At 45.9% G+C, this 10,756-nt stretch overlaps 1 long non-coding RNA gene across 1 annotated transcript; it reads right to left on the bottom strand.

Moving 5' to 3' along the window:
• Nucleotides 1-1,643: 1,643 nt before the first annotated feature.
• LOC128325785 (uncharacterized) lies at nucleotides 1,644-9,526 on the bottom strand. The gene is made up of 3 exons (XR_008307628.1): nucleotides 9,390-9,526; nucleotides 2,614-2,784; nucleotides 1,644-1,833 (listed from the first exon to the last, which is right to left on the bottom strand). It is a non-coding gene; the product is annotated as an uncharacterized LOC128325785 (long non-coding RNA).
• Between the last annotated feature and the right edge of the window lie 1,230 nt (nucleotides 9,527-10,756).

Raw genomic sequence — 10,756 nt, 5'->3', positions numbered from 1 at the left:
AATCCTCAACATTTCTGCCTGAAGCTCTGGAGAGCCACTGCCAGTCAGTGTTGACAGTACTGAGTTAGATGGACCAATGGTCTGACTCAGTAGATGGCAGCTCCCTATGTTCCTTCCTCAGAGCTTAGGACTTAAAAAGACTGGTGGCTAAATATCTGGGCTTGTGAAAGAGGAGGGAGGGAGGGACTGAGCCCCCCCCCCATTATAAATATCATTGGGTCTGTATGAGGCAACTTGCAAATCCCAGATAGGAGTCAATTATAGGACTGGGTCTCACGATCAGTGAGACCCGGGTTTTCCGAGTGCCTGGGGAGGAGCCCTGGGCAGCCGGATCAGCCGCCCACACAATTGCCAGCTCCGTGATGGAGCCAGCGGGGTCTGGGGAGCTCGGGGGCTGCGCAGCCCCCGGAAGCCCCAGTATGCCCTGTGTGAGCGCGCAAGGCATACTGGGGAGACCCCCAGAGCCGGGAGGCGGCTTTTTACCTCCCCTCTGGGGGTTTACTCACGAGTAGCTGCGGTGTGGAGCCGCGCTGTGGCTATTCACAATCAGATAGCCCAGGTTTGCGGTGTGCTCGCTCCGCAAACCCGGGCTAAGGGGAGGGGTACTTGAGCAGGTTACCCACTCTAGAACCATCGGGCTCGTAGCTGAGCCTGGTGGTTCTCACGATTAGCAAAAATCGAGCTAGCGGAGGCTGGCCCGATTTTTGCTGATCATGAGAATAGCCCCATACATTTTCTGGCTCATTTTTGTAAAAAAAACACAAAAGACTTTTTGTGGGGGAAAAGAAAATTGCAGCATTTTAGGGACATTGCTGGACAGCTGGGGACAGACAGAGCACAATAGGGCACTCCCCCCATTCCCTCCACCTCTCTCCCCCCACGATCGACATTTGCTGGCTAGGGAAACTAACCCCCCCAATTCTCATTGCCGTAATGCCCTGTTATCCACAGCTTTGCTTTCCGCCCCGCCTCCCCCGGACAATGCAGTTCTCCTGTATTCGACCACTCCTGATTTACAGTATGGACTTAGAAAAATCCAACAATCTGCAGATACTGGGTATATACTAAATGGGATTCTCTTTTTGCAGAAATTGTGCAAATTTTAGAACATGTTTTGACTCATTCCTATTTCTTCTAGAATATGCTTTGGAGGAAATGGTATAACAGCATTAATCCATCTGAGCAGCTTGTGAACTAGCACAGGAACACAGGAAGCTGCCTTATACTGAGTCAGATCATTGATCCAACTATTTCAGTATTGTCTACATAGACTGGCAGTCACTTCTCCAAGAAGTCTCCCACAGCTCTATCACAGAGATGCCAGGAAAAGAATCTCGGACCTTCTGCATGCAAGCATGCAGGTGCTCTTCCCAGAGCAGCCCCATCCCCTAAGCAGAATGTACTGCAGTGTTCACTTGTAGTCTCCCATTCAAATGCAAACTGGGGTGAAGCCTGCTTAGCAAAGAGGAAAATTCATGCTTGCTACCACAAGACCAGCTCTCCTAGATAAATAACATAAACAAGTTGTATTATTTTTCACTTGTGAGAGAGAGGTAAAGAGGAGACGCAGACATTTATGAGTAAGCAAGATGATGTGAGTTAGCAAGATGATCTGTCTTTTGGCATTGCCTTGACTTCGTTTTTCTACGCACATTTTCCTTCCTCGCAGCTTGGCTGTTTTGGCTCTGTTCCTCTAAAGCTGCTCTGCTAGTACTGCACTGCAGTTCTGGCCAGATGGCATTTGTCTTCCTACAAATGCATCCCTTTGGAGACACGCCCATTCTCAGCCGTTGCCAGGAGTGTTCCTCTGTTGTGAAGTGTTTGAAGGCAGTGCTGTCAAAATGAATGCCACTATAAATAAGTGTTGAAAGTGATTTTTTGTTTTGTTCTCAAGTACCATGAAGGCTTTGTTGTATTATATCTAGTAATCTCAGTGCTGGCTGAAGGGGTTGTGGTGCCTCCCTCCCTTTTAATATAGTTTTTTCCCCTCTTTTTAGTCAGTGGCACAGAGTTAGTTTGGACTTGGAACTTGCAGGAGTCAAGTTGCACCCTTTTCTATCAGCACCTTAGTTCACTTGCTTCATCTCAATTGGGTGTGCATGGGAGAGCCTCCCATTTCCTTTGCTCCTGTGCCCAGAAGTGCACCTAGGTAATTTTGGAGCCTGGACCAAAAGGCCTTTAGAGCCCACCCCTGCTTGGAGCCCCCACCCTGCAAGTTAAGTCTCATCCCCCCCCCCAAACACACACACAATTTTTAACACATGGATTCTTGAGGGTATAAACAGCAACTGAACTCACAAGAATGTAAAAATATAAAAAGGGTATATTTATGCAAATATGCATTAGCAGAAACATCTCCCGGTGCAGTGCAGGCCAGCAGCACGGCACGACCACACCACCTGGGACAGACTAAAGAGGATTTAGGGGCCTGAGTGTGGAGGCCCTGGACCTCAGCCTGGAAGTCCAGGGGTAAGAGTACCTGTGCCTGTATGTGAAAGAGTGGCTACATCTCCTCTTTGATCCCCTCCTCCTCCCTCCTCCTCTCCTCCTTCTCCTCCTCCTCCCACAGATTGCTAAAGGACTTATATTCTCTGGTGATGGTTGCTGACTCACCTTCTTGTCTGCCCCCTCTGAGTAATGAGGCTGTTCTAGCATGAGATGATGAACAGGAGAGAGGGGAGAAGGAGGCAGAGTTGTGGATTCTGCTGCTCCGAGGACTCCTGTTTTCCTCTTCAGCAGCTCCACACCTCGAATTGTGTCTTGGCACATTCTGCCAGGCCTTACCTGCATATAGAGGTGAAGGGAAGTTCTGGATTGGATTGGATTGGATTGGATTGGGAAAGAGCTTTGTTCCTTCATGCTGTCCTTTGCTGGCCAACGCTTCGATCCTCTTTGTCTGCCCACCAGCACCAGCAGCACCAGCAGCCACAGTGGCACAGCAGAGTCTTGCTGTCCAAGGGCGACCACCAGTGCCAGCAGAGCAGAAGTGAGGCAGGTTTGAGCACCGCCGGAGTATGCCCAGCAAGGGCAAGAGAGACAAGCATCAGGGGAAAGTGACCTTCCAGCAGCAGTAGCAGCAGCAGCAAGAGGATGACAAGTTGCACCCCTTAGAGGGGACAAGACGGCATCTCAAAACCTCTGTGCCCCTGGCCGGTGCAACTTTGGCCACTGCCCTAAGCCTGAGTAATTTATGTTTTGTTGAGAAATTTGTCCCAATTGGGATCCTGTAGAGAGGGTTGGAGGGTGGAGACAGAAAGGAGAAGGAGAAAATGGAGTTGTTTCTGAATAAACCTTTAGTTAAATCTACATAGGCCACCTAATGGCGCAGCAGGGAAGTAAACTGCCTAGAGAGCAGGAGGCTGTTGGTTCGAATCCCCACTGGTGTGTTTCCCAGACTAAGGGGAAACTCCTGTATCAGGCAGCAGCAATATAGGAAGATGCTGAAAGGCATCATCTCATACTGCATGAGGGGAGGCAATGGTAAACCCCTCCTGTGTTCTACCAAAGAAAACCACATGGCTCTGTGGTCACCAGGAGTCGACAACTCGATGGCACAACCTTTCCTTTCCTAAATCTGCATAAGTGTGTGAGGGAAGCAGCAGCTATAAAACATCTGGCAATGAGATTTTGAACCAGCTAAGCATGTGAGCCTGCCAAGCTTGTGAATGTTCCTGCAACCTCATTTCATTGCATCAGTGGGTCTATATTCCTGAACTGCTTTCTGCTATCTCTGCTGCAGATTGTTTCTTCAGTTTCCTGACCTGCACTATCCCTGAAGGTACATTTTCCTTATCCATCCTGCACCCTGTTGTTCAATGGATGCCTACTCCGCCCTGAAAACTATGGAGGTCCTGTTTCTGCAATTACCTCCTCGCTATACAGACCCCTGATTTTACTCCAGCAAAACAGAAGACTATATTGCTTCACTGCCTGGGCCCCGAAGGCCAGAGAATATGTAATCATTTGCCCTTTCCTGCCAACTTGGCAGGGGATGCCAATTCTTAAGTTGCTCTTCAAGCCTCAGATGATCATTCGAACCCTTCTTTGAATTTGATTGCTGAACATTACAAGTTCTATTCTAGATCCCAACCGCCTGGTGAATCTATCGATCAGTATGTCACAGCACTGTGTACCTTAAGCGGAACCTGTGAGTTTGCCAACTTTACTAATACATGATCAGGGATCAGATTGTTATGAAAGCAAACCGCTCTGAACAGCATGAAAAACTGTTATGGGAGCAGGAACTTACCTTGGATAAAGTTGTAGAGATGGCTAGGCGGGTGGGAAATGCTCTTAACTGTGCCACATCACTCTCTTTGGTACCCCCAAACCAACCTTCTGAAATCCAGGCTGTTCAGTCTAAATCCTTCCAAACCCAATCTTCTCATATGGCACTGCCTCCAGAAAGTGGCAGCACAAGAATAGAGGAGCTACCAATGCTAACAATGTGGAGTCTCTGCCCACAAAACTGATTTTGCTCACTGGAAAGTTGCTCATGGAAGGTCACTCGCAATAGGTCCAAAAAAAGGAGACACTTTGCTAAGGTTTGCAAGTCTGCTGTCCAGTGTCCACTCTGTTACTGGTTCACCATATGATAAGCATGAGGCAGCTGAACTGCTTCCTGACGGTGTTTTAAGTGTAACAGAATCAGAGCTTGTTTCTCAACGTTGTCAAGTTAAACTGAATGGCCATGAAATACAGATGCTGTCCAATTCTGGCTCTCCATACACTATCATTTCCCATCTGCTTTACAAGGAACTCCTTATTATCTCAGAACTGCAGTTGCAGCCTTCAGACATCCCCCCAAGGGGATGTGGAGGTTCCCCTCTTGTCATAAATTGATACTTCACTGCTGCCCTGGAATGCAAAGGACATACTGCAGAAGGGAAAGTGTACATGTCACAAAAAGGAGTCTCAATATTGAGTTGGAAACATCAAAAAGATTTATGAATAGTGTTAGACACTAATAGCAAGGAACCTCTGTGGATGATGGAGCATCCATATACTGATATGATTGCTGATTTCTTGGATGTTTTTGCTGATATTCCATTTACTGACACTGCCATTCATTTCAAACATAAAATTCAGATGAAGGCAAATGCAATACTTGTACAACACAAACTGAGGAATGTACCCATAGCATTGCACCAACCACTTAGAGAGGCTTAAGACTACAGCATGCAGACATCATAGAGCCTGTTGATTCATCAGAATGGGTCTCTCCCATTGTTCTTGTGCAGAAATCAAATGGTACAATTTGAATGTGTGTTGATTTAAGAGATGTGAACGCTAACATGGTAGTGGATTGTCATTGACCCAATATCAATGAAATGCTTTACCCAATCTTCATTACTCCAGAGGGTCTTCTTCAGTACAAAAGACTGCCTTTTGGATTAGCCTCTGCAGCTTTGGTATTTCAATGAATGATGGATGCAATTTGGGGGACTATGGATGGTATCACTTATTTTCAGGATGACAGTTAGTGTATGGCAAAACCATTGACTGAAGTCTTAAGAAAACTACTACAACACAGACTTACTATCTCTGCAGAGAAATGGCAGTTTTGCACACACTTGGTGATATATCACACACTATACCCCAGAGTGGCATACATCCTTGTAAAGGAGCAAGGCCTAATGCTCTTCATTTTGTATGTAGGATTTTATGTTACAATTGCCTTGCTATTCACTGTATTAAGAAAGTTGTGCAGGGGTTAGAAGTTCACAGCTCCTGTTCAGCAGTATTATTTTTGAAGGTGATGAAGTGTACTGGTTTGATTTTGGAGGGAAGTGGAGGTTAAGAAGTGGAGCTTCTTAAATTCTCAGGGCTTCTTCTCTTAACCAGGTGGTGGCACATTGTTTATTTATTTTGATTGCTTGTTTTTCTCCTCGGGGAGAGAGACAGATGCTACAGATGTTTCTGTCCTCCATAGCTAGAGGCAGAAATTGAATCAGCTGAAGCTCAGTGGAAAGGTGTACAGAATTGTACTCAGGAGATTGGATACGTGTGAATGAAACTGGATTGAACAATGGGACAGTGACTGGACAAGTAACCCAAATTCTAGGGGAAGAATGTACAGATATCTCATGTGATTACTGATTTGTGGGAAGAATTTTCAAGTTGGTAAGTTTTATTTCTGGTCAAATGAAAAGAAATCAAATCTCAAGGTAATTTATACAGAATTCCCACCTCTCTACATTCTGAAAGATCATGAAAATATTAACTTTTGATCTTGCAGCTGATCACATATTTTGTTTATTCCCCTCCCCCCCAGTACAGTACAGTGGTTGCTAAGGTAAAGGTAAAGTGTGTCATCGAGTCGGTGTTGACTCCTGGCGACCACAGAACCCCGTGGTTGTCTTTGGTAGAATACAGGAGGAGTTTACCATTGTCATCTCCTGCGTTGCTGTCCCTTTCCATTTAACTCAGCACAATGAATGTGCCTCTGACTCATCGCCTTGATTTCAGGCCCATACCAGGGTGAGAATGTAAAAGCTGCCTCTGAAGCATGAAATATATTTAGTTTTCCTCACAATTTGAATGTGCAAATTGCTCTTTACTATCAAATAGACAGGGAAATGTAACAGGTACTGAATGTATCTTGAACAAGCGCATCATTGATATAAAAGTGGTTCAAAGAACTTTTATTTACTGAGACTTTGGACAAACAAGGAGTAAAGAATGGAGTTTAGGAGAAAATATCATAAAAAGCTCTTGATGGCATATATGATTTGATTTGATGCTTGGCTTAGATAGGAGGACTTCCTTCCCTTTTAGGGCTATTTCAGAGAGAAGGGGGGAAAGCAGGGGGGCAAGAAGGCACAATTAATCTGTACTTCCTGTTTCCCATGATGCTCTGGCTGGTTCAATATCTATCTTCCATTGGAGGAAATAGTATGATCCATCTTGGATAAGGCTGAAATGTGAGGTGAATGTGAAACACAAGTTAACTGTGCATTGTGTCCTCCCCATTTTGTCATATTTAAAGTGGATCTGAGTTGCAATATTGCAGGTGCTGAGCTGATCTTGCCCATGCCAGCTATATGGACTGGGAGGGATCCATGTTGGCTGAAGCACCATAGCTTTCAAGCATGGGGATTAGAAATGCTGAACCAAGCACCTGCAGTGCTGAGAGCTGTCTAAAAACTGATTGATTGATTGATTAAGTGCCGTCAAGTCGGTGTCGACTCTTAGCAACCACATCGATAGATTCTCTCCAGGATTATGGACTTCTCAAGGGAGCTGGGTTTTCGCATAATGTGTCTGGAATATGATAGCTTGAGCCTGGCCATTTGTGCCTTGAGTGAAAATTCTGGATTGATTTGTTTTATGATCCATTTGTTTGTTTTCCTGGCTGTCCATGGTATCCTCAAAAGTCTTCTCTAGCACCAAAATTCAAAAGCATCAATACTTTTTCTCTCTTGCTTCTTCAAAGTCCAGCTTTCACATCCATGGAGTGTCATGGGAAAAACCATTGTCCAAACGATTCTAATCTTTGTAGGTATAGACACATAACAGCATCTAAATATCTTTTCCAAGGCCTTCATTGCAAGCCTGCCAAGTGCTAGTCTGTGGCGTATTTCTTGACTGCTGGATCCTTTACTGCTGATGGTCAATCCTAAAAGGCAGAAGCTATCCACCACTTCAGTGTCTTCATTAAAAGCTTTCAGGGCTCTATCTTCCTTCCTAAAGATATTTTAAAAAATTATTTCTCCTTTCAGGTGCTTGGCAAGCAAAATAACAAAAGGAAGAAAGGAAAGACCTTGATAACTATCCAAATTTCTCATGCTGCTATGGCAACAGAAGGATTCTTCTTCACACTTCAGCTCATACTAATGTATTTGGACTTCATTATGAAACTCTAGTAAAACTGATCATCTTGTCATAATGAAGTATTACATAATCTTTCTCTGCTGCAGAGACAAATATAGCCAGTTGCTCGTGCCTATGATTATCTTGCTCTCTAGGCATAAGTTGAACTAGGGATATTTGGGCTAGCTGTTCTTGAGAGAGGTGGCCAGGGGTGGCAAGCAGTTGGTATATTCATATGTTCTAGGTCCTGTTCTTAGGCATCCAGATATTGATGAACTACAGCTCCCATCATCCCCAACCATAGTGGCCTTTGACAACAACCGGGGACCATTTCATAGGTTATAGGAGTGCCCACAGTACTGCAGTGAGGGGAGAAGCTGCATCTGAATTTTTTTTTAGCCTTCTCAGCTGCTATGAAAGATTCAGGACATCTTTTAGGGTCTGCTGGCATGGTGTACATAAGCTGTAGAGCTACACTGTGGCTATGGCCATACAACTACCCCAACCAGCTACTGCAGGAATATTTCATGCCTGTTGGTAGGGGAAGAGATGAGTGATGTAGATTCCCTTCCAATGAGTTGGAAATAATCAAAAGTTAGGAGAGAAACCTCAACATTATTTCAGCTGTAAGAGGTCCTGTCTACGCTTTCAAAGGGTTGGATCAAAGGCATTGTCAGGATGTTGGCGATAAATCTAAGGCCACTGAACTGCAAGAGATTCTTGATTACTTACTGCTAAAACTCATCCTGTGCCCTGTCTGGGGCAGAGGGGATCCACAAGGCACAACAGGGTGTCTGGAAGGTGGGGGCAGTAAGGCAGCACAGAGATTCAGGATCTCAAACCATTTCAAGTAAGCAAACTACTCCAATTAGGCCCAGGCTCAACTAACTTCTGCCCCAGTGCCAGACTATCTCTCCTAGGCTCTGCCCTCTGCCTGTAGAGTAGAAGGGGCAGCCTCTGTCTTGGAGATTTGCACCCCTCTCTGTCACCACCTTCTATGCTCACTGCTGATGCTGTGCACTAGTATGGGGTTGGGGACTGTAAAGTACCAATGACTGTGGTGCCAATGTTGGGAACCTTTTTTGCTTTATCTAAAGAATTATTTTCCCAATATGGACTTTTCAGTAGGGTTTGAAATATAGTAATAAATAACAGCAGGTCGGGTTGGGTAAAATCGAGTAGTATTGAATGCAGTTTGTATATTTTGAATTATTAAAGCAATGGCTTATATCTATATCTATATCTATATCTATATCTATAACATTATTTACATTTATATCCCACTCTTCCTCCAAGGAGCCCAGAGCGGTGTATTACATACTTGAGTTTCTCTTTCACAACAACCCTGTGAAGTAGGCTAGGCTGAGAGAGAAGTGACTGGCCCAGAGTCACCCAGCTAGTTTCATGGCTGAATGGGGATTTGAACTCGGGTCTCTCCGGTCCTAGTCCGGCACTCTAACCATGCAGATAGGTGAGCTGGAACTCAATATTTATTTATGTGTAGAGTTAGGAAATGAATGTAATTGAATGTTAAAGTTATTGTAAAATCTAATAAAAATTTAAGAAGCAAAAAGTACCTGGTGCCAATGGAGCTGGTTCCTCAGGAGGATCAGGAAGTACAGACTCCTATAGGAGCTGCTGTTTCAGAATCTCTTGGCTGGCAGTTTGAGGCTTGGGCCTGGTGTTGTGGCCCAGGTCAGGGTCCAGTGCTGGTCTTTCTGTCCTGGCCAGCACTTCCTTGTTGGGACTGAAATGAGCGCTGCTGCTCAAGATGGGGGCCATGACTCCCTCGGTGGACTTTATAGAAGCAGGCACTGGAGATAATGTGATAAAGCTCCTCAGTGACTTTGGATTCAGCCATGCACTGTGTGCTTGGCCTTTATGCTTACACCGGGCTGAAACTGGCAGGTTGCATGTGCTTCCTTTACACTAATGGCTTACTTTTAGGACAACACGTTTAGTAACAGGCATGAGACTTGAATGTATGTTTCAGCCACCAATTCTATCTACTTTGGCTGTTAGTGTAAGCTCAGAAGAAGAATTTGCCTTTGCAGCCTAAGGGCAGTATTACTTCCACAGAGCAAATAGGTCACCCAAGCTGATGTGCATTATAGTAATTAGCTGCTAAACTGGGATGGCAGCTGAGATGCAGGAAAGATCTTTATCCCTTTGCTTTCTTTGTACAGGAGATTTATTCTATACTAGCTGATCCGCCACAGAGCATTTGCACCCCTAGTTCTCCCTGTCTCTCCTCCCCATCTTCATTCCTCCCTCCCTTCAGCTCCAGTCCATTCTCCCCCTCCCAGTTCGCTTTTGCTCACCAGCTTGCCTGGCCAGCACTTTCCTTCCCCACCCACTGGCCAGGTTGGTGCTTTCCTTCCCTGCCTGCTGGCCTGGCTGGCGCTTTCCCTCCCTCCCTGCCTGCCAGCCAGCCAGACACCGCCATTTTCTTCCCTGTCGCTATCCAGGCAGCTACTCGCGAACTCTTGTGAGAGCTGTCACCCTTGGGATTAGCGACAGGCATGCCTTGAAGAAATAGATATGAAGATTATTATACACAGGGCTGGCTCTTACAAGTAAGCAGATGATGCACCGCATCGGGGTGCAGTCTGCAGGAGGGCATTGAGCCAATGAGTCATGGCGTCGCTTCCCAACTGCGAGGCGCACCTGTGCAGTTAAGTCTCTTAACTGCGCAGGCATGCCTCGCAGTTGAGAAGCAATGCCGGGCCAAGCAGCAGGCCACGACATTGCTCTGATATCTTCTGCCACCGGGGGGGGGGGGTAGAAGGACACACACGCACCCCCACAGCCATCCCCTCAGCCATGCGGTGGCTCAAATTGGCGGGAGGCGGCGAGAAGAAAATGGCCCCAGATGCAGTGATGATGGAAGAGGGAGGAGGAGAAGGAAGCGGCCAGCGGCCTCATAAAGGAGCCTGGCGAAGGG

Source organism: Hemicordylus capensis, chromosome 5 (genome assembly GCF_027244095.1).
Source record: "Hemicordylus capensis ecotype Gifberg chromosome 5, rHemCap1.1.pri, whole genome shotgun sequence".
Classification (NCBI taxonomy): Eukaryota; Metazoa; Chordata; class Lepidosauria; order Squamata; family Cordylidae; genus Hemicordylus; species Hemicordylus capensis.
This window is presented reverse-complemented; position numbering and strand designations above follow the sequence as displayed.